Source organism: Myxocyprinus asiaticus, unplaced genomic scaffold (genome assembly GCF_019703515.2).
Source record: "Myxocyprinus asiaticus isolate MX2 ecotype Aquarium Trade unplaced genomic scaffold, UBuf_Myxa_2 HiC_scaffold_53, whole genome shotgun sequence".
Classification (NCBI taxonomy): Eukaryota; Metazoa; Chordata; class Actinopteri; order Cypriniformes; family Catostomidae; genus Myxocyprinus; species Myxocyprinus asiaticus.
In genome coordinates, this window is record NW_026249803.1 from 91,813 (window position 1) to 101,377 (window position 9,565).

The 9,565-nt window shown below is 39.3% G+C and overlaps 1 pseudogene; it reads left to right on the forward strand.

The window, feature by feature from the left end:
• The first annotated feature begins 1,014 nt into the window (after window positions 1-1,014).
• LOC127439462 (G-protein-signaling modulator 2-like) lies at window positions 1,015-8,239 on the forward strand (annotated as a pseudogene).
• Window positions 8,240-9,565: the final 1,326 nt, after the last annotated feature.

Consider the following 9,565-nt stretch of genomic DNA (forward strand, 5'->3'; position numbering starts at 1 on the left):
CTTTCATCTCAAACAGCGCCGTATTCAGGTCCTCATTAACCAGATAAATGCTCATTGAAAGGGTCTTATCTGGCTTGTAGAAACTGACACACAATGTGTTTTATGAGGGCCTTTAGCCCCTGCAACAGGGGGGCTAAAGTCTTCTTCTGTTCTTGGGTGCAGGTGGCATCTTATTTTTCTGGATGCAGGGGGCTGTCAAGTGTTAAGAACAAAATATTTACGTAGCTTTTGATTAAACAGAACTATAAAAAGTGTATTCTGAGAAAAAAATACAGCAAGTTTGCTTTGCTGTGCTCTCCAATTTTCGATTTTTCAGATTGGTTTATTTCAGAGTATAGGTGTTTTATACACACACACACACACTCACAAGGAAAATTCAGTAACTACACATTGTCAAAAGTCCCTTTCAAAAAGGTCAGTCCACTCGCCAGCCATATTGGGAAGGGAAATCTGAAAGCCATTTAACTCGGTTTACAATTGCTGCAGATTTGGCTTTGTAGGGAAGTATACAGTAACATAGAAATGGGTCAGGGTTAATGATGTGCCACAATTTTTATTTTATTTTATTTTATTTTGTCCAATCTATAAAGTTATTAGAAAATGACTTGAATGCATCTCTACTGTGATGAACCTGCTTTCAGTTTCTGAGTTCAACTTGTGGTATCCTTCCTGCAGACTCATCCTGACATGACCCTCCAGCATGACAAAGCCACCAGCCATACTGCTCGTTCTGTGTGTGATTTCCTGCAAGACAGGAATGTCAGTGTTCTGCCATGGCCAGCGAAGAGCCCAGATCTCAATCCCATTGAGCACGTCTGGGACCTATTGAATCGGAGGGTGAAGGCTAGGGCCATTCCCCCCAGAAGTGTCCGGGAACTTGCAAGTGCCTTGGTGGAAGTGTGGGGTAACATCTCAGCAAGAACTGGCAAATCTGGCGCAGTGCATGAGGAGGAAATGCACTGCAGTACTTAATGCAGCTGGTGACCACACCAGATACTGACTGTTACTTTTGAGATGACTGTATTTCGCTGGGCGGACTTTCGCTGTGGTGAATGCGACCATGCCTTAAAGCTTTACAACACAGCCAAACCTGGTAGAGCACTGATCAAACAATTGACATCAACAATTGATGAACAATTTTACTTCCATCGTCTGCTTATCGCTAAAGAGTTCGGTGACCGCGCGGCAGAGAGGAGAGCCTACTGCAATCTTGGAAACGCCTGCATATTCCTTGGAGAGTTTGAGAAGGCTACAGAACATTACAGGTGACCACCTGTTCAAACTCATTCTTAGTAATGGTTAATAATCTACAGTAAAATAAGCAACACTTTATAATGTTCTGAACTGTATTTAGTAATATTTAGCAACCTTTAATCTTCAGCTCATGAGGGTTGGTTAGGGGGGCAGTGGTTTAAGACCTCATCAGCTTGTCAGGCACAGAACGGGGCACCTTCCTCTAATGGGCCATTAGAGACTAGAAAATTACATTTTACTCCAACCCGAATGTCTTTTTTTCATCAACCAGTATTTGTTATTATGGGTTTTGTTTTGTTTCTGGCTTAGCTCTGACAGTGGTTTTGATGTATAATGGGTGCAGGAACGCTCTGCTGTTGGCGCGGCAGCTAAAGGATTTGGCGGTGGAGGCTCAGGCCTGCTACAGTCTGGGTAACACATACACATTGCTGCAGGACTATGAGAGAGCCATCGACTACCATCTCAAACATCTCATCATCGCTCAGAATCTCAATGACAGGTGTGCTGTCACAGGGAATCATGTAGCGGTAGTAGTAAGTTAGTGGTTGACCGATATGGTTTTATTAAGGTCTGATACAGAAATCTAGAGAGCAGGGTGGCCGGTGGCCAATATATTGCAGATATACTGTATGTAAAATACAACTGAATAATCTTTAATAAGATTATATCAAATGGACAATCAGGCACAGTTGCCAATGTCAATAATCTCAAAATTGCCAGATATTGTTCAATTAATCAGCCAGGCCTATATATCAGCTTCTCACTACTACTACTACTACTACTACTACTACTACTACTACTATAAGTAGTAACATTATGTGTGACTACACAAAAACACATTAGGTGTAGTAATTTCATATTAATTTATGGAGTTTATGTTTACTGTAGGATTGGTAAAGGCAGGGCCTGCTGGAGTTTTAAAAATGCACATACAGCACTAGGGAATCATGACCTGGCTATGCACTTTGCTGAGAAGCATTTGGAAATCTCAAAAGAGGAATGACCACCTACAGATTAACACATTTATTAGACACTTGGAAGTACCTTGTACTTTTGTTACTTTGGAAATTAAAGTATTTTCGCTAATTCAGAATATCAAAGTCATTATGTGGTAAAACTGCTGTAAATTCTTTGTAACTGAAATAGAACATCACTTTTTCAGCCATCTTGGTTCTGGAAGTATTTTTCCAATTCATTTTTTTGCATAGGCTTTTCATAAAATCCTCCATAGAAGAGTTGTAAGCCATAAACCAAACCAACCAGCTCAGAGGTAAATCACAACCTTACAAAATTTGTTTTGAGGCAAAATGTAATTGACAAAAAGACAAAGGTACAAGACTGTGTACTCACTGTCTGTCATGAGGGCAGGAACTACAGTCCTGTTAAGCATTGTAAATTATGTAATTAAATAAAAAAATTATGGAAATACAGTGGCAAGAAAAAGTATGTGAACCCTTTGGAATTACTTTATGTATAAATAATCTAAGTTAACTATTAGTTTTAACTAATAAAACTACTGTATTGTTCTTGTACATATTGAATATATCAAACAATCACAGTGTAACCCCTAGGCTAATGACATCAACAAAAGCTAATTAGAGTCAGGAGTTGGCAAACCTGGCATCCAATTAATAAAACGAGATTGGAGGTATTGGTTAGAGCTTTGACTTATAAAAAGCACTCAAACATTTTGAGTTTGTTATTCACAAGATGCATCTGCTGCCATGGACCATGTCTCACAAAAAAGAGATCTCAGAAGACCTACCATCAAGAATTCTTGCTTTGCATAAAGCTGGAAAATGTTACAAATTTATCTAGGAGAGCATAGATATTCATCTGTCCACAGATAGACAAATTGTCTATAAATGAAGACAGTTTAGTACTATGGATACTCTCCCTAGAAGTGGCCATCCAGCCAAGACCAAAGGGTTCACATACTTTTTCTTGTCACTGTATATAAAACTGTTGATTTTAGGTTGTTGATTATAAGTATAGAAACAATATATTTTAAGTTTATTGCAAAATATTGTGATATGTACAAATCTATAAGTAGTTTAAGGGTAAAGGGAGACCGAAATTGCATCATTCACATGGCATCATGGGAGTGGGTGGTGGCTCCTGGGCTAATTTCCTGGGCTATGTTGGCCACGGTTCTCTGATTGGTGAAGATTTCTCTACTGGACCATGGGTATTGTAGTTGTTCCACAGGACTTCTGCTATAAACAAAATAATGAAATAATGCAGGTGGATGGCTTCAACAGAAGCATACTGTACCATCAGTGACTACGTTTACTATGTTTACTTACGACAACGGTATCGCGAGAAAGTAGCGTTCCTGTATAAGCACTGTATATGCGGTATATAAGCGGTGTACGCTTTACTCCCATATACATGTGGCATGGTCAGTAAGCAGCTTTTTCCAGAGCAACGTAATTTCCCTGTGACGCTTGTGTAAATAACAAACATGGTAACCGAGGAAGACTTCACTATTTTATTCTTTGTTGCTGTGTTTGTTTCCTTACCTTTCTATGGTGACCTGCAGCGGAATTGCGCTTCAATAGTGAGGTTTCCCTTTCATGTGAAACTCTGGGATTCCCTCAATGTACCAGCCTATATACGTGAACGTAAGGGACCGTCGATATTTTACAGTGGTGTTTATAAATCGGTATCGTATAATGTATGTGCTTTTCCCACTGTACTCCCAGAAATGTTTTGTTGACTTATTGTTGGGCTCTATCCTATGACGTGTGTTATTCTGTCTTTTCCACGCACATGCACACACTTCAAAAACCTGTTAGAATGCCACTTATGTGTTTACATGGCCACATAAGCAGCTTTCTCCAGTAGAAACCTAGGTGTGTTAAACCGCTTTCTCATAATTCCTTAAACGGCGTAAATAAATCGGCATTCTCGTTCACGTGACATTTCAGAACGCAAAAATCCAGGAATAACCGCTTTCTTAAGTGCATGTAAACGTGGTCAGTGAAAACCTCTGAGCTCATGGTAGGTCTGTCTTTTAAAGTTATCATTGAAAATCAATTCATCTATGGAAAAAAATTAATGTTTATTTTTTACTTCCGGAACCTGACTGATGCAATCTGTAAGGGAATGTGTTTTAGAATATTATAACTAATGTTTTGTAAATTTTGTGTTTATTGATTTGTGTAGTTAACTGTAAGCAAATACAATAAAAGGCAAAGTGGTGTATTGATGTGTTTTTTGTAAGTGTCCTAATCTCTGCTCTGAAACATCTTGTATACAGACAGGAGATCGTAGCGGTGAGCTCCCTGCTCGCATGAATGTCTCAGACCTTCAGATGGTGCTTGGCCTCAGTTATAGCACAAACAATTCTGTCCTTTCTGAGAACAAGGAGATCAACTACAAACTGCACGGTATAGCACTCAAAGCTGTACAGCACGAACTCCTTTTAGCCATTATGCCATACTACCTCAGGCTCTTCTGGAGGGTTAATCAAAAGAATAAAGTGTTGGGGACAGTGTGTGGCCATTGCGTTTGTTTAAGCTTTTCAACTGATTGGCTGTGTCGGTATCAAAATAGAAATTGTTGCTTTCCAGGTGCCAGGCCCAGCATGAGCCGGCGGCACAGTATGGAGAATCTGGAGCTGCTAAAACGTACACCAGACAAGATCAATGTGAGTGTGAGCGCATATATTGAGCTCCTGCCGGTGCTTTTTGTTTTTTATCAAAAGTGTACCCATCTATCTGATTGACAAGCTATACAGTATTTAAAAGATCTGTGCTGAAACCTAGGGCTGCCTCACTGTTGGTATTGTATCATACATCGCTTTCACACATACAATCTTTTCCAGAAATGTAAACACGACCCTTTCAAAAATGCCAGGACATTTTGCATTGGCTATATCCCTGCATGAGAAGTTGTAACATTACCTGAAAAGTTCAGTTTTGATACTGTGTGTGAACAGAGTTGTAAGATTAACGATTTGAGTACGCACAAGTTCAGGACGTGCTGATGTACGTCAAGTATTTTTAGATTCTATTCATATTTTAGAAGTGGTCTAGTGTAATCCAGCCTTAAAGCACTTCTCTACATCCAATGCGGATGAAGAAATTTGTTGACTGATAAAATAACTAACTATATCTCAGAGTTTAATGGCATTTTGGTGCTTCTGCGTGAATGTCGCGGAACGGAAAAAAGATTGAAACCATTGCATGTGTGAATAGCAGAGTTTATACATTTACTTGTAAAGACAATCCAACAATTTTACTGCAATCTACCAAGTTTCATGTGTGAAAGGAGCTATATGTTCAATATCTTTTCTTTTTTTATTTCCAAAAGTGTTGCCTAAATGGTATCTCACTAGGTTTTGGAACAAAGCAAAGTCATGGTTCCCACAGTCGTGGAAAACTTGGAAATATCAGGGAATTTTAAAATTGTGATTTTCAGTCATTGAAAAGTAATTTTCTAGTTTTCCCTGAGACTAAAAATATTGTATCAGCTACTGCTCTTGAGTAGAGTAAAACTTGCAAGCCACATTGATTTCTGATTTGTCTGAATCACCTTTTAGGTCAAAACGGTTCACATGAATCAAACGGTTCCTGGATGGAATTTACTTTTTCAAATAAATCTGTTTCCAGTTCTCACAAATGACTGGAAAGATCAAGGGGGAAAAGTCCTGAAATTTCTGAAAGATCATCAACACCTCTTTAGACAATAAAGAAAAAGTGTATGTTCGTAAATCTCAGTGTCGGGATTCATAAGGAATCATTTAATCCCTGTACTGCAGGGCCAGAAGTGGACCAGTGACATCCTCTTCAAGCCATCCAAATCCACACTGGCTAAATCGTCCTCCAAACTCTCCTTTGTCAAACGTTTCCGAGGCAAGAAACACAAACTGCAGAGCAGCTCCAGTAAAATCCTCCAGGATACCAGCAACACACAAGAAACTCCTCAGAACAAAGTAATAAAACCACACACAGAAACCACTACTCAAACACAAAAGAACACAGCATGGTTACGTTACAACTAGATTCTGATTTTTTTGGCCCTCCATAAGTAACAGATATTATATGACCAGTATATATATTTATATATACTGTATATATAAAGTCAGAGTGTCCAGCATAAATGTGAAGGACCTCTGTTCGGAGGGGAAAGGAGGAAGCTTGGAGCTGAATGGACATTCAACGAACTTTAATCCAAACACCACATTAAACTTAAAACACAGCAACATGAACACACAGCTTCATTGTCTCACTCTCGGCGTCTCTCTCCCGACTGCAGCTCTGCTCCCGGCTTTGTACCCCACCTAATCACGCTGTCATCACTCACAGCTGGGCGCGATCATTCGCCCCAGCTGCACACCTCGGCCTCGCTCCTCTCTGTCCTCGCTCCGCCCCGCCTGGCCTGCCACACTATTGTCTGTAATGTGTTTAATAATTAACCTTTGACCTTCATGTCCTCAGCATGGGAGTACAGACATGTTAGGAGATGAGGACTTTTTGACCTGCTGAGTCGTTTCCAGAGCAACAGAATGGATGACCAGCGGTGTGCAGTACAGGATGGGAGGAGCCATCTGTCTGTCAATTCTAACTCCTCCTCCCCATCCACCACACCACCCAGAACCATCAGGAAATGTTAGCCACTATTCTTCTGTCACATTATTATGTTTTCATTTAATTTGTATTTAATTCATTGCATTTAAAATAACATCCAAAAATGACACTTCAGTCATTTACTCACAGTCCTGTTCCAAACCTGTATGACTTTTTCTTCCTTGGATCACAAAATTGCCTTTATCCCACACAAAGAAAGTGAATGGTGACCGAGGCTGTCATTCTGCCAAGCATCTTCACATGTGTTCTATTTGAAGAAAGTCATATGGGTTTGGGACAACACGAGGGTAATCAAATGATGACAGAATTTACATTTTGGGGTGAACTCTCACTTAAACATTTCACACTCTCTCCAGCATTCTCAGAGTCTGCTGCGTCTCCGGGGCAGGAGCCGTTTTTCAGACTGTTGGCGAGTGCTCAGGGCAGGAGGCTGGACGAACAGAGGGCGGGAACAGGAAACAGTCTGCCCGGACTGCGCACCCTGTCTGAACACAGTAACACTAACAGCAGACACATGATTTTAAGTCAGGTCATGGCCAGCATGGACGCCACCGAGCCTGATGACCAGTTCTTCGACATGCTTGTCAAGTGTCAGGTGAGAGACATTGAATTTGCACTTTCAGTTTCCTCCCTCATATTGATTTATTTGCTATAAAATCAGTATTAGGGTGGGATAGGCTGTTTTAATTTGTAGTTGCTAGACCAGAATAAAACATGAAGGTAGTGATACTTTAATTTTGAATCATTTTTTGCCCTTTTGTCATCTCTGTCAGGGGTCTCGTCTGGATGATCAGAGATGTGCCCCTCCTCCTCCCTCCTCACGTGGACCCACCGTCCCGGATGAAGACTTCTTCAGTCTCATCATACGCTCACAGGCCAAGAGGATGGACGAGCAGAGAGTCACGCTGCCCACCTGCCACTAAACGTACACATGGACCATGAATCAGAACTGTGTTCTGTCTGCTCAGTAATGATAATGAACAATTATCCTTAAATACCATTTCATGTACAGCAATAATGAGTGATTCTATGTTCTGTAAATAACGCATTTTAACTTTTTAATCAGATTTAAGCTCTTTGTACATTTTGTGCTTTTTAAGGTTGTTTTAGTTTAGGATGTATTGCTTTGTTTTTATGATTATTGCAAAGAATTACACCAAGTCTTTTGTTACAAGTTGTTATTTAACATTTTTGCTATCACTGTTTGCCCTTTATTTAGTGCGAGATGTGTATTTAAGAGACAAAGAGCACTGTATTTTTGTAAAATAACAGAATTAAGGTAGCAAGGAAGTGGTTAAACTAGAAAAGAAATATAACTACAATATGTCAAAATACAACAAAAATGAATTTGACATGACTATAGAAATAAAAACCTCTATAGAAACATTTAATGAGACTATGCTCACTTTATTCAGTGATCTTATCAGACATGAAAATATATTGCAAACGTTTTGAGTCTGTACATTTGTCTCAGATTTTTACAGACTATTTAACTAAAATGATTTCATAAAAAATCTTCTCCTTTACAAAAACATTTTTCTCCAAAGCTGTGATATCAGTAGTTCTCCAGGGTAGGGTTGCACCAGCTGTGCGTAAGGTCTCATGTAAGTTGGGACGTAAAGTTCACACTAAGGGCTTAGTAACAACTAGTTAGTTTGTAACTTAGTCAGTGCTTAATTTGGCTGCACCACCTGTTCTTAAGGCAAGACTTAACTAGTAGGTCATAAGCTCTCCGTAAAGTAATGCGTGGTCACATAATATGACGTTTACCTGTATTTATCCAATAAGCAGCCTTAAAATTTGTACACAGAAGTGTTAAAAATCCATGAACTTCAATTTGATCTTGTTACGGTTGATGTTCAAACCTTGTTTGTTAACGTAACTGTCAGCTGTGATAAATTAAATCCCCATTAAAATACCATACGTAATGAAAGTAGATTGAATAAATAGCATATCTGCTCTGTGTAAATAACAATATATAGGAACTGTATCTAAAATGAATGAGGGGTGATAAATAAATACTACTACAACAGGCTGGAAAAATAAACATTTATTCATTTTAATATCTTATATATTTCGTATATGTTGACACTTGACACCCGTTAGATCGGTTTCATGCTGAAGAGCTGTTTAAAAGTATGTTTTTTTTCTCTCTCTCTCATAAATGTAAACGAGTGTAAATGCCAACACCATTATATATGTTGAAAGGATTGATGCCTGTCAGCCAAAACATGAGCTCATTGATGTCATTAAATGAGTCTGCTTTTTTATTCCATCCGTTACTCCTGGTCGGGGTCTTCAGTAAATATAAACTTCCTACCTAAGTTTAATGGTGCAACGCTCAAATATTTAGTAGTGCGTAAATTGTGACTTAATGCCCATTTACGCCACAACTAGGCTAAGTTTTAACTTACTGTTAAAAACTTGCTTGTGTAACCGGTCCCTGAACTCTACCAATCAGAACAAAGACACAAAACATCACCTCTCTCGACATGTTCACTGTTCGGAACCTCAGAAATCAGAATACTGCTTAACCAAAATTATGTAGCCGTAACATTTACGGCAAAATATGTCAACCAGCATTCATTCACTTCAAAATGCCCATAACTGGTTAGATATTTCTTAACTCTTTGGAGGTAGAGTGGTGGTGGTGTAGTGGGCTAAAGCACTTAACAGAAGGTTGCTGGTTCAATCCCCACAGCCACTGCCATTGTGTC